This window comes from Canis lupus, chromosome 18 (genome assembly GCF_048164855.1).
Source record: "Canis lupus baileyi chromosome 18, mCanLup2.hap1, whole genome shotgun sequence".
NCBI lineage: Eukaryota > Metazoa > Chordata > Mammalia > Carnivora > Canidae > Canis > Canis lupus.
In genome coordinates, this window is record NC_132855.1 from 52,480,115 (window position 1) to 52,506,563 (window position 26,449).

The 26,449-nt window shown below is 39.0% G+C and overlaps 1 protein-coding gene across 1 annotated transcript in view; it reads left to right on the forward strand.

Moving 5' to 3' along the window:
• Positions 1-26,449, forward strand: part of SND1 (staphylococcal nuclease and tudor domain containing 1) — a 420,606-nt gene that overhangs the window by 153,346 nt on the left and 240,811 nt on the right. The window lies entirely within an intron of this gene.

Below are 26,449 nucleotides of genomic sequence, written 5' to 3' on the forward strand. Positions count from 1 at the left end.
AACTTGCCATTTTGGGGGGCTGAGAATGAGCCTCTCAGCATTCCCTATTTTCCCTGACATCCCCTACACCCCTAAATACCCTGGTAAGGTCTGTATCTTTGATTGAGTGACAGTTGATGTTGATCTGTTCAAGGGGGGACTGATTTGTCTTTTCTGTACTTTGCTTCAGGGAGGATTCTTCTGTGAAAATACGTTTTGGGTTGATTTTTCTCCTGTCTCTATAAAGATAAGGCCATTCAGCTATATACCTGGCCTTAGTACATTAATGCCACATTAGCATTCTTTACCTAAATGCAAATTTTTACTGATATGACAGGTTTGATAAGGCTCTGGCTTTTGAACTAATGCCAAAGTAGTCTATCATAAACATAACCAGTTTTATTATATACCATAGTCACTAGAAATATAAATTGTAGTAAAGAGATTTTAAAGTTGGCATGGGATGAAATTGCTAATTTGAAGTGGAGAAACTAAACTGGATTCCCTAAAAATGAGTGTTAAATCTCTTCAGGTTCCTTCAGAGAATAGGCTCATTTGTCATTGTATAAAACTTGACAGAATGCTGTATTCATTCATGAAGTGTAGTGCAAATGATGGCTTTAAGCCGCTTTCACTTTCTAGATCTCCTGTTATCTGATCTAATGTTGACATCTCTATTTCACCAGGTTTATATCCTATCACTCATTTGCTGGCTCATAAACAATAGCATAAAAACAAACAAGAATTCCCTCAAACGTGTGGTTTTCTATGGGAATCCATCCAGAATCACCTTGAGGGCAAGGGAGGGAGCAGCACTTATTTGACTCCTGTGCCGCTGTTTGCAAGCAGTGTGTTATGGCATCCACCTGGCTTCCTTCAATGTTGCCCTCACCTGATTCTATTTCATCCCTGGGAATGTAGAACACAGCATATTGAAGCCGCTGCTGAGTGGTCCCAGAGGGGTAGCCCAGGGTTCTTTTTTTTTTTTTTTTTTTTTTAAATATTTTTTTAATTTTATTTATTTATGATAGTCACATAGAGAGAGAGAGAGAGAGAGAGGCAGAGACACAGGCAGAGGGAGAAGCAGGCTCCATGCACCGGGAGCCCGACGTGGGATTCGATCCCGGGTCTCCAGGATCGCGCCCTGGGCCAAAGGCAGGCGCCAAACCGCTGCGCCACCCAGGGATCCCCCAGGGTTCTGCTCAAACCCGATGTGGCAGCACTTTGTAAAGACACCTGTCTCAGGATAGAAAGACTGACCTCAAGTGTCAGATGTGGTGGTAATTCTTAAGCGATTAAGGTTCCTTCTTGATGGGAGAAGCCTTGTTTACTGGTTCTTCTGCCTAAGAATTGATTGGATTCAGTTTGTGCTGAGCCCAAGTTTTGTCCCCCATGGTGACATTGTATAAATGATGAATACTGTATCCCTGTATGGGGAGTAGGATGCTGCTCAGCTCTGCTGGGCTGGAACATTCCTGATCAGACTGCGTTTCATGACTCACCACCTGAAACCACTTGCCTGTCTTCTGGGCCTGTCAGTTGGGACAGTGAACACCCATGTTTTCTTTCGAGTCTGGGAGCAGGCAGGGCGGTTGCTGCCTCGGGGGTGGCTAGCACATCATTGCACATTTCTGCCAATTCCCTTCAGACCTCTGCAGCTGTTCAGCATGGCACATGGTGATTAAGAGGCACCGAGAGGGAGCATGTGTGCCTATGTGCCTCTGCATGAAAGCTGATTAGGGCAGCCTGTCACAGCTTAAGCAAGATAATGGAGGTAAAATCATCTTCTGCCCAGACTATTATTTGACCATCCCAGAGAGTATGAAACGACAGTTTTGAGGAGTTTCTAGAATGTAGAGAAATAGATTGAAAGTAAACTGCTAAGATGCTTTGTTATATTCAGTGGTTTCCATTTCAGTTATGGAAATTCACTTTGATTCACTCCCAAGATTTAATTCTGGCTAAGTGCTTTAATTAAAGTAACCACACACCTCTCTGAGCCTTGGTTTCATCACTTGTCAACTGGGAATATTATTTGCCTTCCCTCTCTCATGAAATTGTTAATAAGAATCTAGGATGATACTAACCTTTCATGTTTTTCCAGATGCCAGTCAGGTAAGATGTGTTGTTTTGTTTAATGCTGCTTTTCTATAGAATCTACTACAGTCTTATTTTTTCTCAGTTCACCCCCCAATTTTTTTTTTTTAACTGGCTCTGAGGTCAAGAGATGTGAATCAGTGTGCAACTAATTTGACTGACACCATCCCATTGCACAAATTTTAGTGGGACCTGGTTAGATGTGGTATCACATTTCCAGCTTCCACAAAATGAGTGGCTCCTTGTGCAGTTTGCATATGTGTACAAGTGTGTATGTGTTGTGTACAGTGTGTGTTTGTGTGTTCTCTGGTTTGAGGGAGACGTAGAAGGTTATGTGTGTATCTGGAAGTGTTTCAGAAGCTGTTGGAATTGCCATAACTGCCTGATAGAATTCTCTTCCCGTCCTCTGTTTACCATCTGCCATCTGTGCTTTCACTAAAATCTTGACTAAGGAATGAATATACATGGTGAAGAACTGTCTTGCTAATTTCTTCTGGGGTTCTTTCTTCATGGCCCTAACATAATAGAATGTTATAAGAAATAGAATCCATGGTAACTTCCTTATGTCTATCAGTTTTGTGGCATGACATCCTAGGTGTGTATAAGACGATGAGATTGATGTCCTAAAATAACCAGGGCGACAGTCCTCTTGTAGTAACAGGAGCAGTGTCTTTCTGTGTATAGATATTTTATTTTTCTTAATGTTTAGAGAAGGTCAGCACTTTGACAGAAAGAGTTTGTGTGCCTAAATCATTTTTTTTCTCAGTGGCGGAAAGTAATCCTAACAACTGGGACTTTTTCCCAACTGTCTCAATCTCTATAAAGTGGAATGGTGCTCAGCGGTTTAGCGCCGCCTTCAGTCCAGGGCCTGATCCTGCAGACCCAGGATCGAGTCCCACATCAGGCTCCCTGCCTGGAGCCTGCTTCTCCCTCTGCCTCTCTCTCTCTCTCTCTCTCTCTCTCATGAATAAATAAATAAAATCTTAAAAAAAAATAATAAAGTAGAATCTCAAAAATATTTTAAATCCATGTAATGCAACATTTACAAATGACTTATGAATCACTACAACTCCTGCCCCTTAATCGTACAATTTCTATCTCCATGGGAACTGTTGTGTTTGGACTTGTAACTTGCTTGGACAGTTGAGGGGTGAAAAATGGATGAGTGGGAGAGATGGAACTGCAAGGAGTGAAAGTGCAGAGAAGCTTCAGCCCTGGCATTATTAGCTTGGTCCAGATTTCTCCTATCTTCAGAATCTTCTGCCCAAAAATGTCTGTGCTCCCTAAGTGTTTTTGGCAGTATTTGTTGAATAAGCAGATTTTGGAGATGACTCGTTTGTAAACTAACGGCCAACTTTGGTTTCCATGCCATCAAAATTTGTTCTGTGAACTAGGCTGACTCTTTTTTAGGCACTTAAAATTGAGCATTTTTTCTTGATAAATGCAGACATATGGGGGAGTTATTGAGCTATAAATAATACTAGCAGTTATTTCAAATTCATATTGCATTAGGTGGTTCTGCTCCTTTGGAAACTTCTTTCCTGAAGTTTGTACTTTTGAGGCATGGAGCTCTTTGGGATAGATGGAAATGATCTTTGTGTGCACCAAGATTAAGTCCATCATGTTCAAATCCAAACTCCTGATACTCTATCAGAAAATCTGGACTCCTCCAGTGTTCTGGAAGTCCCATTTTTCTGTTGCTGTCAGAGACCTCTTTGACACTCCCTCTTTCTTTACCCCCTATTCTAGTCCCTCACCAACTCCTGCTCTGTAGATGTGTGTGTTTCCTTTTCCTTCCATTGTACTGCTGCTGCCTTATCTTAGATCCCCTCTTACCTAGACTCCTGGAACCTGCAGCCATTCTTTTTTTCCCCACCTTAGTCCATTCTCCACCCACAGCTAAAAGGGAACTTCACCAATGACAGTCACATCATGCTCTTCCATTGCCTGACTTTTGACTTCTCTTTGCTTCTTGTGGCCTACAAGGTCCAGTATAATCTAGTTCCAACCTGCTTCTCAGAAAGAAGCCCTTACCCCTTCTCTCGTCCACTTACTAGCCACCTTTCTTGCTTCCCTTAGGTTTCTGAAATGCATTCTGTTCCCACCTCAGGGCTTTTGCATTTGCAGTTTCTTCTGTTTGGGATACCCTTTGTCCTCCTTTCCCCTTATTTATCTTAACAGTCATCTTTCAGATTCAATTTAAACGTGACTTCCTGGGAGAAGTTGTCCCAGAACAACCCCCCCCCCCCCCCAGTAATTTGTACAAAACTTTTCACATCTTTTATTTTTTTTAAGATTTTATTTTATTTATTCATAGAGACAGAGAGAGAGAGGCAGAGACACAGGCAGAGGGAGAAGCAGGCACCATAGAGAGAGCCTGACATGGGACTCGATCCCGGTCTCCAGGATCACGCCCTGGGCTGCAGGCAGCGCTAAACCGCTGCACCACCGGGGCTGCCCAGTTTTTCACATCTTAATATATTTGAGAGATTCTGTGTTAATCCCCCTCTCTCTCTCTCATTAGATTCATTATATTAGGCCAACTGGGGCCCACGTCTGTTTTGCTCACCACCCCAGGGCTCAGGACATATAGTTTAGGATACACAGTAGGTGCTCAATAAATTTCTTCTAAATTAATTAGCTCTGGGGAAAATGGGAGCACTGGGATGAAGGCTGTGTGGATCCAGATAAAGATCTATTAAAGGAGCTAGAAATAGGCTCTACCTGATTTGCCTATAGTTAGCCAGATATGGAAGAAGCAGCATGAGTGAGGTTGTCTCAAGTCAATCTGGAAATGGCTGATAGTATGTAAATGATCTTCCCTCTCTTCTGGGTTAATGTGCTTTAAGAACTGGTTGGTGACCCAACTACTGTTAATAGCCTTGTTTTCTTGGGATGCCAGCTATAGAAGATGTTGTTCATTTGCGATTTGGTGAACACCTCTGTATGATTTTCATGCCATTCAAATTTGTACTGTGAACTAGACAGGCTATTAAGACATTTTACATAATGCTCATTTGAGCTTAACAGGGTCAGGGCTGTCATTTATTGAGTTGTCTCTCCGTGGTAAGCACTGAATATTTTCACTTCTATTTCATTTTACTTAATTTTCACCTCCATCCCAAGATATATGTATCATCCCTATTTTTATAGGTAAAGAAACTGAAGCTTATAGAAATTGTTTTATCCAGGTGTCTATAATTGCTATGCTAAATTGAAGGCCATCTAGAAAGGCCCACCCATGTTGTGTTTATTGAATAATATAGATAGCCAGGGTCACGCTCCTTTTTGGGATCATGTCATTTCTTCTATATAACACATACCTTATGTGCTATAAGAAGTTGATTCTCGGGACACCTGGGTGGCTCAGCGGTTGAGCATCTGCCTTTGGTCCAGGGCGTGATCCCAGGATGCTGGATTGCCCACATCGGCCTCCTTGTGGGGAGCCTGCTTCTCCCTCTGCCTGTGTCTCTGCCTCTCTCTGTGTGTCTCTCATGAATAAATAAATAAAATCCTTAAAAAAAAAAAAAGTTGATTCTCCTTAACTGTATTGTCTTGATTTACAGATATCAGCAGGTGGTAAGAGCACCATATATCAGCCCTCAGAATGCCTTCAGCCCTCTAGACATGATCTCATTAGTCTTTGAGATGTCCCTGTGAAGTGATGTTTCATCAAATTGTTCTTCGGAGAAACCTGTGTCAGATTACATGGTCTTCTGCTAGTTACACCGACAGTGTGAGGTCATGGGTAACTTTGCTAAGCCAATGTTGAAGCTTGATTTCCTTTTCTCTTTGATCTCTTGGCATAGGTGTGGCTTGGGAGCATCTGGGAAAAAAGAAAAGTCACATTGCTTTTTTATGTTGGCCCAGAGCCAGGGAGAGGTTGAGGAGCATTCTCAGTACTCATTTCCCCTTGCAAAGACAGATCTCTGAAGGTACCTGGAATGGCATTCCTTAGCAGAAGTGGTTTTTCACTCAGCTTATGAAAGCCTTTGAGGGGCCAGGAGCTCTCTTGAGGAGGAACTCCTTCACTCCTTGCTGGCTATTTAGCAGGGCTGTCCTTTTCCTTAAAAACACTTCTAAGTTCTGTCTTTCGTATTGTATTACTTAATCAGTTGCATTAAGTGCAAAGCTGGCAATCTGGGGATTTTTGTTCTTAATACCTCTGATGTATTTTAGTTTGGTTTTTATAAACATTTCCTTTGTCATCTCCACATTTTCTACTTGATATTAATTTGATCCCCTCACGCTATGGAAAAGTTCTTTACATTAATGATCAAAACAGGCCCTAAGGTTGTGAATGCATTGTGATTTAAATTGACAGGTTTACACAGGATTGCTTGTCCTTGCCTTCTCTGTGCCAGCTGTTACCATCAGTGAAGTTGTACATTTTTTGAATAAATGACTATAGATATTTACCAAATCAAGAGATGTTTCGAATGGCTCATAATTTCTGACCATGCCTTTTTTTCTAGTAAGACTTCACGCACTTAGACATGAAGGCAGCATGTCAGTATGCACTGAAGACCAGGAGTCATCTAGATGCCCTTTATCTTGTGGGTTTGGGGAATGATCCTTGACCCCTTCATTCCCTCATCTGGTGAAGGTAATTAGCAAAACTATAGAGTTGTCTGTTTCTGGAAATTTAGCTGTTCTGGGCAAGGTAGCTTTCTGCCTCCTGCCACCTAAATGCTCTTTTTGATAATGAGCTCTTGAATGTTTTATCTGCAGATTGTGAAAAGTATTTCTGCGCCTTAGGGGCCTTCAGGGTTTTGAGCTGAGCACATTGCTCCTTGGTGAAGTGTAATATTTGTATGATGTATATTGTAATATCCTTTTCAGAAAGCATCTCTAAGTTAAATGAAGAAACTAAAACCGTCAACTGCATTCCTGGAAATTTCTGCATGCTCACCTGTGGGAAATGATTCACTAGCTACAAGAATCCTCGAGATTTTCATATCTCTGGGTAATATTCATATATTACATTGCTTATTATTAAAGACTTTCTTCCCTGGACTCCCGAGTTGCTCGAGGTTTTCTGGTGATAGTTCTTAGGTTTAGAACATGATTTGTAGTCAGGCTCTCCTCAGCCACCCTCTCCTGATCTTTACAGCTAGGTTTCTGAAATGTCGTCCTTGGGGCTGGAACTTTCCATGCTTATTCTCTGCAAACTAGGATTTTATTTTAGGGGGAGATTTGTGCTGAATCAGCTCAGCTGTGTTTGGGGGTAGGGAGAGGACAGGCTTTTTTTCCCTCTTTAAAAATAACTCTTATATGCCAAAAACCTTACAAAATGTGCTGAATTGCAAATCTTCGAACTTCCTATACCTTCTGGTTTATAGAGCATAGATTCCTTTGCACTGGGTTCTGTGATAGTGTATAGAATATCTTATGTTCTAGAAAGGTGTAAGGTGAGATGGTACAGATATGCTCATTTGGAAAGGAAACTTGACTCTTGCTATCTTTTCTTAATATTTTTTTTCTCTAATAGTTTCATCTTCTTCAAAGGACCTATAGAGAGTACATACAACTTTTCTAATAAAAAATCCTAAAAAAAAAATCTTTGTATGTTTGCAAAATAACACATCATTCAGAATCAATGAATTAAATTTTTAAGCACCAACTTTCTAGGATTGCTTTGATTTCTTTCTGTGTGACCTCTGCTTTTTTTATATTTAGAGAGTTAGGCATATACTTCTGTATTTCTTTTACAAGGGTATGAACAACCTGTGCATGTACAAGAAGGGGGCATACACAAGTGTCTATTGGCTCTAATGTGGAAGTTCTGTCAACTCTTCACAGCTTGTGATAGAAATTAAGAAACCTCTATCTTCATACTGGGGGCCATGTAGTTGTAAGCCTCTTGTTTTAGTATGTTTAAAATCTGAAATTTTTTGGTATTATCTGAACAAGTTCTTTTATTGGTACCTAGAACTGCCTTCTTGCTTTTACTTGTTTGTTACCTTTTCTCTGACAAATTTTCTAAAGTGCTGCAATTCTGTCTCTTGGGGATGGTTGACTTGCACAGTCTTTCCTGGTGTTTTCATGATGATAGGTGTAGTGGGCTGAACAGTGTCCCCTCATAATTCGTGCCCATTTGGAACCTCCGAATGTGATCTTATTTGGAAATAAGGTCTTTGCAGATTATAATTTAAGTTAAAATGAGATCATACTGGATTGGGATGGGCCCTATACCCAGTGACTGGTACCCTCATCAGAAGGGGATGGGACACAGAGACAAACAAAAGTCCACATGACAATGGAGGTGACTCAGTTAGCAAGTCCAGGAATGCCAAGGATGACCAAGAGCCACCAGAAGCTAGGAAGAGACAAGGCCAGTATAATGACTTGATTTCAAACCTGAAATATCCAGAACTGTGAGAATGAATTTTTATTATTTTAAGCCAACCAATTTGTGGGATCTTGTTGCTGCAGCCCTAGGTAGGTGGTACAGTAGGTAAGTAGGTAGGCTGCTTCATGTATCTGGCCACTTGGCTCTTGGAGTTCTTGTTTATGAGTTTGTATTTTGATAAAAAGCTCCTCTGCAGAATTGATCCATAGGACCAAAGGGTTTGAATGTGTGACGTTCTTTCACCTATGATCCCCTGCTTGTTTTGCTTTTTATATTTGTGTTTATTCTTTTGTCATTACTTTTTTGGGTTTTAGCATTGTTTTAGCATTGCCAGGCCAGCTGATGATTGCTATAGAGTAATTGATAGACTTGAGAGCATGTTTCTCGTTTTGTCAGTAGGCTCACCCTCACACTTGTGCTATTTCTCTTCCTTGGAGGATGAATTCTGCTGTCCACTTAAGAAAGCTGCCATAGTCAGTCCCTCTATCACTTCTACTTCAGTAATTATTAGCATTTTGAAATATGGCGTGCTCTGGAAGGGAATCATTCCTGGCAATAGCTTTTGATGAACCGTGCTCATACCATTAAAGGGTGATGAATAGAACATTAGGAATAATTACAAGTCTGGAGCACCATGTCTAATTACAAGTTCTGGAGCACCACGTCTAAAGTTTTGCCTGCAGAGCTATGTGTGAATTTCCTTCTGTAACTATAGGAATCTCAGGTTTTGTCTTCAGTCAGACCTCTTTGAGCAAGGTATTTTTTCTGCAGTTTTGCCTTTTCTCCTCTTCTGGCTTCAGCAAGTGTTTGGACTGGGCTGTGCTGGGCAGATGAGCAGGTAGTCTTCTTGTGAAGATGAAGGTCAAGTAGATTTATTCTCTCCAAGGACTCAATCCCTAAAGCTTTGGTCATACCTAATCACTTGATATGCTAAGAAGGCCAGAGGTGGTAGCCTAGTGAAATCAAGTCATTTTTATTCATTTAGCAGATATTTTTTGAGCAACTACTATGTGCCATATTTTTTTCTAGGTATTAGGGATAGAGCCTTCCAAACACCTGATCTCTTGGAATTAATGTTTTAGAAAGAGCACGTATGGTTATTAGGTACCCTTAATGGAGGTGAAGTAAAGATGAATAAAAATGTCATTTGTGTTACAAGTTGCTTACAGTCTAACTGGAGCAAGATTACATCAAAATATGTGAAGTTGAAAAGGAACAGATATGAATAACTGGTAAAATAACAGAAAAGCGTGTCTTTGGCAGTACTGGATTAATATTAATGTGGATTGTACAGATCATAGTTATCTTTCAGAAACAGGAGAGGTGTCACCTTCTGTGTGACCTTGTGTACTTACTGGCTTCAGCTACTGCACATGCTGCTGATTGTTATATACGAATATTTCCACTCATAACTTCTTTCCGTTCCTGCAGATCTGTTTCCAGCTGCTGACCACTGGGTACTCAAATACAGTACCCAGTAAATAGGTGACATCTGTTAGGTCCAAAATGTAGCTCATGGCCTCCATATGATTTTTCTTCCCTGCCCACAAACTGCCTTGGGTCCCTTTAATCTTAAATAATGTCTCCCCTGCCCACTGTCCTGAACTTTAGTGTCCACACTCTGCTCATCCTAAGTTTGCCTCGTTTTGCCTTGGTTGTCTCTTTCAGATCTTCCTTTACATGGTACTTCCAGTGACTTTTAGTCTGTTTACTCCTTATATCTCAGTTTACTAATTGCAACTCCACCTTAGGTTGGTCTGCTCCTTCTGATCTTTACAGTCTTTCACATTGCTGTCAGATTGCTTTCTACATGCATACTCCTGACCCTTTCACAAACTCTGGGGGTCCCCAGATGCCTGCAGAAAAGCCTCTCATTCCTTAAATGAACGTAAATTCAGAGGAAAGGCGGCAGTGTGTGTAAAATATCATAATGTCCTTTAAAGATCTTGCTTTCATTTCCCATCTTCCTTCCTACTCTACCGCCCATATGTCACAAAGAACTTCTCCCCATTCCATGGACAGGGCCCATCCTTTTCACAGCTTCTTACCTTTACACTTGGTTTTTTATAAGAATCTTACCACTGTCCTGTATTCCTGGATCCCCATGTGAAGTCTAGGTTCTGTCTTCCTAGTATACCTCTGTGCCTACTTTTCCAGGAGCAGTTCCTAGTTCTGAGCCCCCACCCCCAGTCATGCAAGACAAAGAGCTAGTCTTTTCTTCAGCTCTTGGTCCCTAATGTCAGGAATCAGGTTTGATCCCTATTAAGTCTTCACAGAAAAGATGGGATTTGGTAAATGGTACCTAGAAGGTCTTAAAGATTGGGGATATCTAGATATTGAGGAGGGATACAGAGAGCTCACCCTGTAGTTCTAAGCTAGGGAGCTGGTTTCCTTATCACCTGCTTTCTTTAATTTTCTCATTCTGGTAAAGACTTTGAGCCTGACTTCAGTGAAACTTTAGGCATAGCATTGTCTGAGAGACAAATGAAGTCATTAAAAATATGTTGAATAAGTAAGTTTTTCTCTTGGTTTTCTGTATATGGATTATGACTATGAACTTATCTCTCCACCAGATCAGTGGTAGTATGCTCCATGCCTGTGTGGTCCACCGCTCACTGTCAGGTTGCTCTTTGAAGTCTTCGCATGGCTGCCTGAACAGTCCTTCCTTAGTGCTAGAGGTCTGCTCTGCGGCTGTTATTTCTGTGGCTTTACTTCATAATCAAAAATGTGCAGCATCTGTAATTTATTCTCTTTTAAGATGATCTGACAGATTTAGTGGGCAAAACTATTATTTTTTGACTTGGATATCTATTATTTCAAAGCTCTAAATGACAGAAGCTTGATGGCCCCCCACTACTCCCTGCTGTTCCCATCCCCCCTGACTTGGAGTTCATAAGGCCCTTATTCTCCAATAATCCGAATGAATTGGAAGTAAGTCACTGACTTGCTCCACTTTGCCATTTCAGCAATGTATGGGGTACCTTTTAGCCTGGCAGGTTGCTGCTGAGCCCAGCTCCTCGGAGCTTGGCAGGCTTGACCTTGATGCATGGTGGAGTGTTGTGAAAGGAGAGGCCAATTAAGCATCTGACTTATACCCACTAGGCCAGATTTCCACCATCCCTAAACCTCTGGCCCTTCTTTATTTTTACCCCTCTCTTTTCCCCCCCAAAAAAGGTGGGAGAAGGGAAGAGAAAATAAGGAATGAAAGAAAGGAAGAAAATCACAGAAATGGCTTGAGCACCAGTTAGAAATTAGGTGAACAAGTTTGATGAAACGTACCACTTGCAGCTGGAGAAGTTCTTTAGTTTTCTGGCTGAATCCTAACAGCTAAGAGATGTAATCTTAAGTGTTGGTTTGAGTATTTACAAAACCTCTTGTTTCTTTATTTGTAAATGGGGTACAGTGTTTTGACAGCTGTGATTTTTTCAGGGTGCATTTAGGGAGGGAATAGAAGCAGAACACTGTTAGTAACTTTTAAGCAAGGCAGAAAGGAACTGTTTTTAAGTTCTTTAGAGTAGAAATACCAACTAGTGTCTCAAATGCAGACCTCCAGGCTTACCCACAGTTTATCAGCCCATGTTACAGTGAAAAGGTAGGACCTTTTTGTGACCTCAGAGGCAAGAAAGATACACAGCTGAAGATTGTGTATGTTCATGTTCTTACACTAGGGATGAATTCCCTTCTTTCAGTGTTCCTTGTTTTCTCAAATTGTGAAATGTGAAGTAACCTATTTTCTATCCTGTAAATAGATAATCTTACTAAAAAAATCCAGAAAGCCTCAATTAGTCATCCTAGTATCTCTAATCAGACTCTGATATGACAACATTTACTGATAAATGTGATCTTTCCCAGTAAAGACTCTGGGAGAGCCACATTAAGAAGCTGGCAGATTTCCATGGCCTGAACTGGCTTCACCTCACAGGATGGGTTAAAGGTAGAAAAACCTGGGTGTCTGGAGCCCCAGACCTGAAGTGCATCTTGTCCTAACTCCATGGATTCTTCAATATTAGTCCTTAGTTTCCCTATGTGTAAAAGGGGAGTGGACTGGCAATCTCAAAGATCTGTTCCTAAATCCAGTAGTGAAGATTTTTTGCTCTGTTAGCACAGATTGACCTACGTGATCCTTTTTCATTTCTGAAAGTTTAATCTTTTGCTACAAAGGTTTATTTTAAATGTCAATAAATGTGAATACCTGTGGTGTAGTAGACAAAATGATAAGATTTGAGGAGGATAGGTGTATAGATGTGTGAGACACACACACCTGAATCATGTGACCACTAAATGATTCTTTGTACTTACTAAGAACATTGAATACAGGACTGTTTGTTGGGGGTGCTATAATACAATTCTTTACCACCTCTTTCTCCCTCCCCAAGAGAACGCTAGGAGATTGAATTCATTCTTTTCCTACTTTTGCTTCTGTTACTGAGTTGTAATCAGAGCATCTTTTACATCTTTCCATCTGAAATGTTATGGTTGGGGTTACAGTCTGGTTTCCATTGAGGCAGGGGTCTCTTTTCTCCTTTTCTAGGACTTATGTCTTTAAATGATTTTCACCCTTTTGAGAGCTGGTGTTTGTTTCCTTCTATCAATTCATCAATTCACTGAATTTTTTTTTTTATTTTATTTATTCACAGAGACAGAGAGAGAGAGAGAGGCAGAGACACAGGCAGAGGGAGAAGCAGGCTCCATGCAGGGAGCCTAACGTGGGACTCGATCCAGGGTCTCCAGGATCACGCCCTGGGCTGCAGGCGGCGCTAAACTGCTGTGCCACCGGGGCTGCCCAATTCACTGAATTTTGAAATGATGACTTTAGGAGCCAAATCCATCAGAATGATTGATTCCTTGACATCCGCCTGGCACTTTTCCACACTTTCACATTGTCCACCAGTTTGCCTCATTGCCAGTGGTGTTGCCAGCTGTGTAGAACAGCAGCATGTGGTTTGAACTCCCCATGTATGAAGTTTTTGAAGATGAAAGACAAAGATGAATGGTGTTGCTGCTCTTCTGTTTTTCTGTTTTGGTAGTCACTAATCCTAGCTTTCCGGAAGGAAAATGGTAACAGGATCACTAAGTCTAGGTAATCTTAACTATTTTCTCTACCACCGAGGGAGTGAAAATGGTATTGATAGTCTTTATTCCTCCCTTTACAGTCACAAAGTCCCTCTTCCTTTCCTTTTCTCTCTCTCACCTCCTTGTTTTCCTTCCTCAGTTTATTCTTCCTTTTCCCTTCCATCTCTCTGTCTTCCAGTTTTGCTCTCTCTCCTCACAGGTGCTTAGACCTTCAACACGAACAACTTCAAAATTCTTAGCTTGTAGTAGCTCTCATTTTCCAGTACACACACCCCATCTGCCGTACTGTCTGACTTGGCCGTTGCAGTGGATCCCTGGGACCTTTCTGGCCTTAAGAGGAAAGAAGTGATTTGCTAAATGTCATTTTTTCTTGTTCCTGTTCTTCCTCTCAGCAGCATGAAACTTGGTTCAGTACCAAAGTTGATAGAGCATTTGCTTCTATCAGAAGAATTTTCCAGGATTGATAATATTGTGCTTGATTTAAAACTCCCGAGTGTTTTCACTGTTGTTTCTTACTGTTTTTGGCAAAGGGAAAACATGAATGAAGAAGTAATTGTAAGTTATTTTTTTTAGTCTAGATTTCCCCTCCCCGAGGGATTCTAGTTGAATGTGCCAGGGTATGTGTGTACTTGCTAGGTGCTCTAATGACACCTCGGTTTGCTGCTGCCCCAAGTATAAGTACTGTGTGAGGTGCTTGTATGTTGTAGTGTCCTAAGAAAAGAGTAATATTTGGATAACTTCAGAATATTGGGGAATCCTGTTTTCCTTGCATGGCATAGCTTCCTGGAATTCACATTCAGGTTTGTTTTTTCATTGACTCCATGTCAGCATCCCTGTGTGTCCAGGGTGGTGAGTAGTAGTGCAGGGTTGATGGCTTTGGCTCCTTGTTTTTTTCCCTTTCAGAGAGTACACTTTGCAATGGTGTGATTTCCATGACAAGGCAAAGATACTTCCCTTACAGGATTTTTTAAATTTAATTTTTAAACAGTCAGGAAGACATAATTTAAAATATTTTTGTGGTTTTATTTAACATAACAAGTTCCTTACTTTTTTAAAAAAATAGATGTAGATATCCTTTTTAGAAAGCACATATATGGATAAAGCAGTGATTCTTTTTTTATTTTCTCCTAAAGATTTTCATAGTCAAATCAAGAATGCTTTGGTTGCTTCATTTGCTGAAATAGACATTTTAAAGTCATTTGGCAAGAAAGCCAATATGTAAACCTAGAATATTTTTTGACAGACTATTGTATAAAATAGGCAGACGTTTAAATTAGTTAACATATCTTTTATGTTTTAGACACTTTTATTTACTAGGAAACTAGTAACCTTGATTTAAGTTTTTCTCTCTTTGGTGTGGTGTTCACTTCTTATTTTAATCATTTTGAGTAGGTAATCTGTTTCATTTGGTTCAAAACTCAAATCTTGATAAAGGGTATACGGTTAGAGAGCTCCCTTCTATCCTATTCTAGTCCTTTGCTGATTCAGTTTCTTCTCAAACAACCATTATTACTACTTCCTTGTGAATCTCTCCAGAGATATTTTAAGGTCTATATAGGCAGATGTTTGTGGCTGGGTGGATATTCTTCTCCCTTTTTGCACAAATGCTAGCATCATAAATACAGTTAAAATTTTGTATGTATAACCAAAAATAGTATCCTTGCATTTGTATCTCATTTTTATGTGCTTAAAAGTACTAAACGGTTGTCATTGTTGATCTGCACAATTTAGGGAAGGAAAGCTTACAGATTTCCAACAAAATTTCAGCCTAGTTTTCTATGTGGCCATAATTTTCTGACTTGAAAATATAATTATGAATTCTGCTAATATTGGTAATTTTGTCCATTCTATCTGGTTTTGATACTGAATTTTGTTTTTGCTGTTGCATTTCAAATAACATTTACTGCCCATTTTTGTCAGTCGCAAAAGCAACAGTGATTGTTCTATTCTAAAAAAATGTTTTTGAAAAAAAAGAAAAATTAAAGCAAAAGGAAACAACCACCCAGGGATAGCATCTGTTAATACTTGAGTGTAAATATTCCAATCCTTTTATGTATTTGGGTATTTGCATAATTTTCAACTTAGCTAGTAATTATATGGTACTTACTGTTTTGTAACCTTCACTATGATGGTTTCCCTATGTCATTAGACTTCTACATGAGGTATTTCTATCATTTAACATCAAGTGAATGTTTAATCAATATCCTAATGTTGGCTATTTGTAGTGGTTTAGCATATGGACTTTGGAACCAAACAGACATGGGTTTGAATCTCTGGGGTAGCATTACCTAACTCAGTCCTGTCATGAGCATTAAGTGAGATAATGTATGTTTAGCATTTAGTGCAATGCTCGGCATATTGTAAAAAATTAATCGATAATAGCAAACTACTGAGTCAGGGCTTAGGAAAATTAAGAACAAGGAGCAATATATAATATGACAAATAAAATGAGCTAGTTTTATTCTGTGTCCTGGTAAGGTTGGTTGTGAGAGAGAGAGAGAGAGAGAGAGAAAGAGAACTGAAAAGGGAACACTGGGGGAGAGAGGAGGAGCAGAGAGTAAATCCTTTTGAGGGACAATAGCTAGCTAGTTAGACAAAACCAGTCTAACAAGATTATAGTCTGTTGGTTCCTCCTCTTCTTAAGATTGTCTTTTTGATCTCCAGGTGTTTATTGGCCCTGACTTGAGTCGGCCCTGATTTGGGTTACCCAATTGAGAGAGGAAGTGGGAGTGGGCCTGGGTAAGGAAGAAGCTTGGAGAGAACTCTTAACATCCTGTTTCCTTCTTTTCTGAGAATTCTGGTACGTTTTTCACAGCCTGATAGAGTTCCCATGGGAACTGGCAGGAGATCTGATGAGAATTTAATTTACTGTGACCCAAAGGAAGGGAAATAAAGAGCCAAGTATGCCCCATGCAGCAATTCCCCCACCCCCTTCTTTCTGAAATCCCAAACTTGAAGCTCAGGTTTGAAGATGTTTCCTCCTAAACTCACCTATCCAATCAAACTGATCATCAGTCAGAAATAAACATTGGCTACCCTGCTTTTCAGTTCCCCAAATGAAAGCTCAATTAAATATTTCAGAATATTTCAAAATATTATTTATTTGCAGATTTGACATATTTACCTTTAAATGTTGAATTGCAGAGTAGTTATTCATTAAGTTTGCGGTAATACTTTGAAGCAGGTTTGTTTCTCATTCCATAGGCAATACATTTTGTTCACAGAACTGCACCTGATACTTCCAGGGAGAGTTTTGTTATGATTTGTATTACAGAGTGATGATTTTTGGTTGCTCACATCTTAGGCAGCACTTATGCAATTAAGGATTTACCCTGGTGCTAAGTATGGGGTATATTGCAAACAAAATGAAGTAGAAATGCTGGTTTATTTTTTTAAATATAGGTAAATTGGTTCTACAGATAGAATATTGATTATACAGTCATTTTTCCATAGTGTCACTTGTGCTCTATTGATTCTAAATGACATTCTTTTGGGGCAGCCTCGGTGGCGCAGCACCGCCTGCAGCCCAGGGCATGATCCTGGAGTCCCGGGATCGAGTCCCACGTCGGGCTCTCTGCATGGAGCCTGCTTCTCCCTCTGCCTGTGTCTCTGCCCCTCTCTCTCTCTCTCTCTCTCTCTCTCTGCATCTCTATGAATAAATAAATAAAATCTTTAAAAAATTTTTTTAAAAATGAAACATTAAAAAAATAAATGACACCCTTTTTATAATTAAGTGCAAATTAACCAAAATTTTGATTGAAATAAATGACCAGATTTTATTTACATCCTCAGCATTTTTATCATTTGTTGTCTCAGAAGAATTATCTGCCAGTTTGAATGTGTCATAGAAAGATGGTTATAGAAAGCTTCATTTTTTAAAGGAAAGCAGTGAGGTTTTATTTTGTTTTTATAAACATTTAAGCCAAGTTCCCAGATTTTAATTGAATCTGTTCTCTCCTTGGTCAATGGACACAGAACAAGTGTTAGATGCCACCTCTGTGGTTGCCCTCATGTTATCTGAAACTTCAAAAGCCTGCTTCTTTTAAGATCTAAGCCAACTTAGGTTAGGATTCTCTTTGGCTAGATAGCCTAGAATCTGAATTCCCATCTTCATTCATTTTCACTGTGTTAATCACTTTATCTGGTTTTATAGTCCCTTTGCTAGAGCTAGCATTTCCACTGCTAGGAAAAGATGAAGGATTCCTTTGCGGTTTCTGCAGATACAAATCTCTTTATGCATTCCCATTTTTCTTTATTTAAGTTTGCTTTAAAAATTGGTTGAGGAATGGAGTGTCTTCATTTTGGGTAGTTCTAACCATCTTGCTGATGTTTTTCATCCTCTTCCCTTAGTTCTTAAATTTGAAAGCTTTCTAAACTTCTAATCTTGACATTTTTTGTAATTAACCCCATTAGCTTACATCTTAGGTTGTGATTTGCCAAATATTTTCTCTGTCTTTTGGGTGGGAAAGGGAGAATATGTTCTATAGTTACCATTTAGTTTTAAGTTATTTTTGAAAATAAGGAAGTGGGAACATGAGCACTGAATAAAAATCAGTCAGTTGATTACAAGACCTACATACAGCCAGGGAATCTAGTCTCCCCTGTTGTCCGTGACATACAGCTTACTGCTTTTCAGGAATGTCACTAATGTTACCTTAGACTACACCTTACCTAGGATGATCTCTTGCTTTTCTTCTGTGGTTACTTTTTTTTCTGGTTATAAAAGCAGAGTATGTTCATTATAAGTTTGGAAAGTACAAAGGAAAAATAAAAGTATTTCAAATTATTGTTAACGTTGGGATTTTTTTCTTTAACTTATATTTCTTTTGGAATCAGTCTGTATGGCCTTATTTTTTCAATTTACTGTATAACCTGAACATCTCCCTACATCCTTCAATGAACTTTTAATGTAATAATTTCAGTGATTATTATGTTATTCCATGATTGTATGATGATTTATTACACCATTTGATTCATCTTAATTTTTTAGACCTTATGGCAGTGTGGTTTTATTTTATGTTTTGATAAACAAGCTATACTATATAATAGAATCAAATAAATTTCCTGAGCATACAAAATCACAGACTTCTACATTTGGGAGGATCCAAATTTTAGAAGAGTTATTCCTGTCTATTAATTTATGGCATTGAGTACTTTTTTAGGTAAGATTTGGTCATTTAAGAAGTTTATTCGTTTTCCTGCACTTCAGTCATGTGCATTTCATCTCATTCAGAAAGTCAACTTTGTATTTTTCCTGAGATTTTAATTCTTTAATGATTAACTTGAATTTTATTCCTTTTTTTTAACGTTTCTTTTAGCCTAGTTCTAATGCTTAATTTTTAACCTTCCATTACCCTTTTCATTATTTAAAAACAACATAGCAACAAAATAGTCCTAGTAATTTTATTTTTGATTTGCCTGTATTATAGATTAGTAGGGATAGCTGTAAGCAGAGTAGTTTTGTAGGATCCAGAGTCAATAACAGAAGCTGGAGGCCTCGGTCTCTCAGCCATCTCAGGAACTACTCTTTAGCCATCTGCTTTGTGTCATCCATTTATTTTAAGAGTAGCTTCTTAAATGATTCAGACTTGGAAGATTTTTGGGCTAACCCTCCTAGACTGTAATTCTCTCTAGGCATGTAACAGACTTAATTTACTGAAATGGCTTCATTTTACTGTGGATTACTGTTCTTGTACTTTCAGATTTTATTTGCTCTGATATTTAGGATCTAGTCGTAACTTTGATTGAATTGCTGTTTAAATTTGGAGAATTCATACACTCCACTGAATCTGCTTTCTCTTGGATAGTGGCAGGTGTTTGCCTTACCTGAAAACTGTGTCCCTTTCATTCTGATTTTAAACAGCATTACTCTTACTTCATCCCTTTAGAGCTCAATCAACTAATTTAGAGTTGGAATTTTAAAAATGGAATCTTTATAATAAATATAAATCTTAATCATTTTTAAAAAGTAACTTATATTATTATATTTTCTATTTCCACTCTTTGTAAGCTAGCCTAATTCCAGATTGTATAACTCCACCAGTTTGTATTGCAGAAGGCCACTATTGCATAATTTGGGGACATATTATTTAACCTGTCTATATAACTGTTGTTGTTGTTACTGTGTCATCTTCTCCACAGCCCAGCTGCTTACAAGCAGCTAAAAAAATATTCTCACAATGTTCAAGAGAAGCAAAAATGAAGAAAGGGATGGGATTCTCGCTTACAGATATTGATCAATTGCTAATAACTTGTAGAATCATTAAAAATTGGTTATATTCATTCTTTTCAGATTTGGGAGTTGCTTATTAGATCAATACCGATTTTTTTACTTATAATGTGGAATCTTTTTTTTAATAAATTAATTTTTTATTGGTGTTCAATTTACCAACATACAGAATAACACCCAGTGCTCATCCCGTCAAGTGTCCCCCTAAGTGCCCGTCACCCACTCACCCCCACCCCCCGCCCTCCTCCCCTTCCGCCACCCCTAGTTCGTTTCCCAGAGTTAGGAGTCTTCATGTTCTGTCTCCCTTTCTGATATTTTCCACACATTTCTTCTCCCTTCCCTTATATTCCCTTTCACTATTATTTATATTCCCCAAATGAATGAGAACATACACTGTTTGTCCTTCTCCGATTGACTTATTTCACTCAGCATAATACCCTCCAGTTCCATCCACGTTGAAGCAAACAAATGGTGGGTATTTGTCGTTTCTAATGGCTGAGTAATATTCCATTGTATACATAAACTACATCTTCTTTATCCATTCACCTTTCGATGGACACCGAGGCTCCTTCCACAGTTTGGCTGTTGTGGACATTGCTGCTAGAAACATCGGGGTGCAGGTGTCCCAGCGTTTCATTGCATCTGCATCTTTGGGGTAAATCCCCAACAGTGCAATTGCTGGGTCGTAGGGCAGGTCTATTTTTAACTGTTTGAGGAACCTCCACACAGTTTTCCAGAGTGGCTGCACCAGTTCACATTCCCACCAACAGTGTAGGAGGGTTCCCTTTTCTCCGCATCCTCTCCAACATTTGTTGTTTCCTGCCTTGTTAATTTTCCCCATTCTCACTGGTGTGAGGTGGTATCTCATTGTGGTTTTGATTTGCAATACCGATTATTTTACCGATACTACCCTGTTTGCTCCAGATCCGAGTATTTCAACATGCCTCCTATTTCTTAATGATTATGGGATTTTTAAAACTTTTGAACCCCATATTTACCAGTGAATATTTTGTTTTCATTGCTATATTATGTTTATCTTGATGTTTACTTACAGGAATTTTAGCAGATATCACTAAGAATACTCATTTTATTAGGTTATAAATTGAAATGCTTTACCATATCCGTTAAACCATTTCTTTTACAGGTTAGATTTATAAATGCATCACTTTATTTAAACATACTTATGCATATTGGTTTATCTTTTACTGAGAAAATATAAGGGTCTTATTATAGACCCATCCTTTCTATTTCAGCACTTAATCTGAAATTTCAGTGTCGTTCTTTATTTAATGTGTTACTAGTTTGTGTGTGTGTGGTGTGTGTGTACATATATATGTAGCAGTTTTGCTTGCTCTTTTTCTAATACAGTAAATTTGATTTCTATTTCCTATACTTACTGGTTGTTCTGAAAGCTACTTTCTAAGTGATTGGGATTTACATAATTCTTTTGAGATTGTTTGAGAAGTTTCTCCATAGGGTAGTTTGCATGAAGTTCTTGGCCAGTTGCAATAAAGTCTTGTTACAATTGCTGATTTTCTAGTGTTTGGAGGTTGGAATTTTTGTGTCATCTTGGTGGTTGTGTCAGGAGCAGCTAGAAGTTTTGGCTTTGTTTTATTTCCCATGAAATTGTCTAAACTTGTTTGGTAATTCTGTATTTGGCAGTATATTTTAAATATCACCGTCTGCGTAGGCTGGTCTTTCAATGATAAGATTAATTTATAGCTCAAAAGATTAATGAGTGAACCAACTGCCATGTTCTTGAGATCACATCTCATGAACAGAGAGAGATAGAGATTTTTAATAGCACAAGAACAAAAATTCTTTACATGCTAAATTGTGGAGGAGAGTTCATTGGGTCCTTCTGTTTATCCTTATACCACTATGCTGTGGAAGAATTTCTCATTAGTTTTTCCATTGTGGACTCTTAGAGGTATAGGTTAGCTGATAGGAAGAGCATCACATAGAAATTACCATATGTGACCCATCAGGGAGAGATATGTTGTCGTGTGTACCAGGGATGTAGTCAGAGAACCTGAGTAATGAAGACATAGGTGGCCTTGAATCCTGATTCACTTTAAGTCCAGTTCACTTTAAGCAAGTCGAGTATGTGCAAGAAAACTAGAAGCACACACAGCTGGTGAGAGGGTAAAAGCTTGTAGAGATTGTAATTTTTGGAAGAATCTTTCCATATGTTGTATCATTTTTTTGGCATCCTAAACAGTGGTGCTGTGCTGTTTGTCCTAAGCAAAGGACCTGTTGTGAGGAAGTTTGCGTTCCTGTGAAGTGGCTGCTTGCTTGGTTAATTATTTGGACCATCCCCTGAGACTTAGGCACCAAAAGATTTCTTCCTTTTTACAAAAGAGTAGCTTTTGTAAAAAAGATGAATTTGGTTGAGGTTCTCTGAACTGGATAGATTAGGAAATTAAAACAGTTATTTGATTCTGATAGCTTAGTTGTGTTTGTTAGTGTTAAGTCTTCTGCATATGCTATCAGTTGCTTTCTGAACTGATTCTCAAGACACTTTATGGTATTACAAAAAGCAAAATTATTGTTATATAAGATCTTATTAAAGTGGTTCTCCATGCACTCTCTCCTAGGGCTCCAGTCTCAAAAGTGTATCATCACGGACAAATGAAATATGGTATACCCATATAGTACACATACTCTGCCCTGAAAGGGCATCATGTACTGACCTGTGGAACAACCTAGATGAAAGTTAAAGCATTATACCATATGAAAGAAGACACAAAAGACTACTTAATGTACATTTCCATTTTTGTGAAATGTCTGAAATAGGCAAACACAAGGAGATAGTAGATTAATGATTCCCAGGATCTAGGGGAAGGAGGGAATGGGAGAGTGCTTAATGGATAAAGGATTTCTTTTTGGGTGATGAAAGTGTTCTGGTATTAGATAGTGGTGATTGTTTACAGCATTGTGAATATACTAAAATCCACTAAATTGGTATACATTAGAATGGTTACACTGGAGAGTTTTATATAAATTTTATCTTAAAGATGAAAAGGTTCATCTGCATTTTGGTGGAATGGCTGCAGAATGAATGACAAGAAGCATTAGGTATTTGCTTCTTGATGCTATTGCTGGTTACCCAGTGAGTTAAGTAGTGAATAGTAGGGATGGCCCCTGAATTATATGAGGAGTCCCCTCCTTAAGGGAAACATACTTGTGCAGTGATTTGATAATTCATAGAAAGTGCTGTTGGATAATCACCTTTAAGTTCCCGTTATTAATGGGAATGCAAGACATTTTGTTAACATGTGTGATTGATTTTATTCTCTTTTGTATGTTCGCTATGTTTTATCTGAACTTGGTTTTGAAAATCTCTGGCTCTCCTTTTTGGAAACTAGTTACTGGATTGCTGCCTAGGTGTTAGATTAGCAAGCCTTATACTTTGAGATTCTCTGTTAGATGCAGACTTGAATGTATGAGAGGTATAGTGCTGGTGGCAGTTTATTGGTATACCAAACATATTTTTACCATATTTGATCATCTTTAGATTACTTGCTGGTATGAGACAGTGTTCCATTACCACCAATTCTTGGCTCATGATGTCACAGCCTTCGCTTATCCGTGTAGTACATTATACTAAAAAAGGAAACCCCATGGGTTGACATCAGGTTTTATCAACTATACTGTGATGATTTAGGGAGAGAGAATGAGTTCACTTTGTTGCAACGGGATATCTATGCTCCTTGTCTGCTCTGCCAATGGGAAACAGGATCGGGGCATGAACTGGGGATGGGGCATAGCCCTTCAGACATTAGTAGCTCTTGGCCTTACGACTAAAGAAAGAACAGCAGATTAGCCCACTGCAAAATATTAGGGCTTAGTGAGTGGTCAGTTGGTAGTAATATTTTATATCTTTCATACACTGTTCCTCAGCTATATGAAGGGCTGCATAGGTATAACAAACATAAACCAGTAGTATCAGACTTGATCAGTGATTAGCATGGCAAAATGCAGTTCCTTGTTACGTGACAAGTAGAGAAGACATATGGCAGGCAGGTGGTGGCAGCAGCATCATTATCAGCTCACAGTGAGATTGGCAGTTCACTTGCAGATAGTGATGCCCACCTGCCATGGAAACAGTGCACCGCTGGGCACCCGGAAGCCCTCATGATTGTGTCCTAACAGTGGTTAGCCTGCCCTGCATAATTCTTATTGGTTGGCAGTCACTACTGAACGGTGACCCTGGCCTCAGCCTGGGAATGAGTGCGATATAATACATAATCAGTATTGAAAGTATCTGGTTTGAGCAGGCCAATTTGTTGTTGTTCTTAATAAAGGTACATGTTATCTTTTATATATTTTATTCCAACTAACTATTTGTTTTCTTAAATTTAATCTTTTTCTTCTCCAAATGTAACTTAGAAATTTTAATCTCAGAAACCCATGGTGTGAAAAACTGAATGTACCCTATAATTGTACCTTTGTTGGATATTTTCCTCCAGATTCTGTTTCTGGGTCCTGAATTTCCCCCCAAAAGAATTTTATTACATGTACCATTGCACATTTGCTTTTTTATTTGGACGTATTTCCAAAGCAGAGTATATAGATCTCCCTTATTTTCAACAGCTATGGGATATTTGCTGAGAAGTGCTGGTAATACACTAGTAGAAAAAAATAGCCATGGCTGCTACCAACTTAGAACTTGTGGGTTGCTATGAGAGTTAGATCACAACTTGTAATTATGCATTCGTGCTAAACTACTGTGAATGCAAAGGACAGAGTCCTTGCACATACATCTTTTGTTACTATAGACTAAATTCCTTAAAGTGGAATTGCTAGGTCATAGGATATCTACATAATAAGTGTTGGTACAGTTGTCAGTTTGACCTTCAAAAATGTTATAGCAATTTAGGTTTCTGCCAACAGTAGGGAAAATAGCACTTAGAGAAGCCATGAAAATTGAAGGCTCATTAGACAAAAGCATAGCAATAGTGATTAGATTCAACAGAGAACTAGACAGAGGTGGAAAAATTATGGTGGGATACAATGAAAATTCCCCCCAAAGTCTAGATCTACACTTGACAGATCTCTAAGGAAGGTCTATTCCTCCTGGAGGAAATGTGTCCAAGCACAACACATCCAAAATTATTTGACAATTTTATAGGAAGTCCATGAGCTGTAGATTACTCTATCTTACTCTGTGACTTGCTGCTGAGAAACAGTGAAGCAGGTAACATTTAGTTAGACTTGGGATACCTAGACATGCAGCTTGGATTGGCTCTTTTTCGGAAGCAGAAAAATACATAAAAGTATTTCATATCCTGAGAAGAGTGGAATAATTGGTCCTCTACAACTGCCTGAGACTACTCTTTTATTTTAATGGGTTGTTGGACATAACTTCTCGTTATTATTGCCTTTGCGTACACATCTGTTTTTTGGGAATGTGATGGAAGTATCTTCTTCAGATTCTGGAGTTGGCTAAGTCTGAGATAAGAGTTATCTGACCTTTGCCTGGCTTGTGCTGCTGAATTATTGCCTAATGGAATGTGTGTGGGTATTAAGTCCTAAGCAAAAACAAAACAAAAAACAAACCATGATATATTTAACTGTGGCAAAATGCACATTACAAAAAATTTATGATCAAAACCATTTTTAAGTGTACTTTGTGGTTGCAGGGTAATACTCAACACTGCTTATACTCCAGAATTTTTCCATCTTGCAAAAGTGAAACTGTGCACCCATTTAACATATCTCCATTTCTTTCTCCTTCTAGTCTCTAGCAACCACCATCTACTTTGTTTCTTTGAATTTTGAATTTGACTACTCTAGATCACCCATTTAAATGGAATCATACAAGAATCCCTGGGTGGCGCAGTGGTTTGGCGCCAGCCTTTGGCCCAGGGCGCGATCCTGGAGACCCGGGATCGAATCCCACGTCGGGCTCCTGGTGCGTGGAGCCTGCTTCTCCCTCTGCCTGTGTCTCTGCCTCTCTCTCTCTCTCTCTCTCTGTGACTATCATAAAAATAAATAAATAAAAATTTAAATGGAATCATACAGTATTTCTTTTTGTGACTGGTTTATTTCACTTAGTATAATGTCCTTGAGGTTCACTGAAGTAATAGCATGTGTCAGAATGACCTTCCTTTTTAAGGCTGAATAATATCCCATTGTATGTATATACCACGTTTTGTTTATCCATTTATCCATCAGTGGACGTTTTGGTTGCTACTGCTTTTTGGTTATTGTGAGTAATGCTTCTATGAACATGGGATACAAATGTCTCTGAGACCCTGCTTTCAATTCTTCTTCTTTTAATGATTTATTTTCGAGAGAGAGGGAGGGAGGGAGGGGATGTGTGTGTGTGCGTGCACACACACACACAGGGTTGGTGGAAAGACAGAGGGAGAGAGAACTTAAGGAGACTCTAGGCTGAGTGCAGAGCCTGACGCAGAGCTTGATCTCAGGACCCCAAGATCACAACCCAAGCAAAAAACCAAGAGTTAGATGCTTAAGCAACTGTGCCACCCAGTCATCCCTTCAATTGAATATATCCAGAAGTAGAATTGCTGGTTCTTATGGTAATTCTGCTTTTAATTTTTTGAAGAAACTGAGCAATCTTTCTGCTTCTTGTCTCTGATTAAGTTAGCAGTGGAGACTGGGGACTAGGAGTATCAGAGAAGGCTTGTCTATATAGCTGCCTGGAGCTTAGCTTCATGAACGTAGGCAGTTAGATATGCAAATGCTGCATT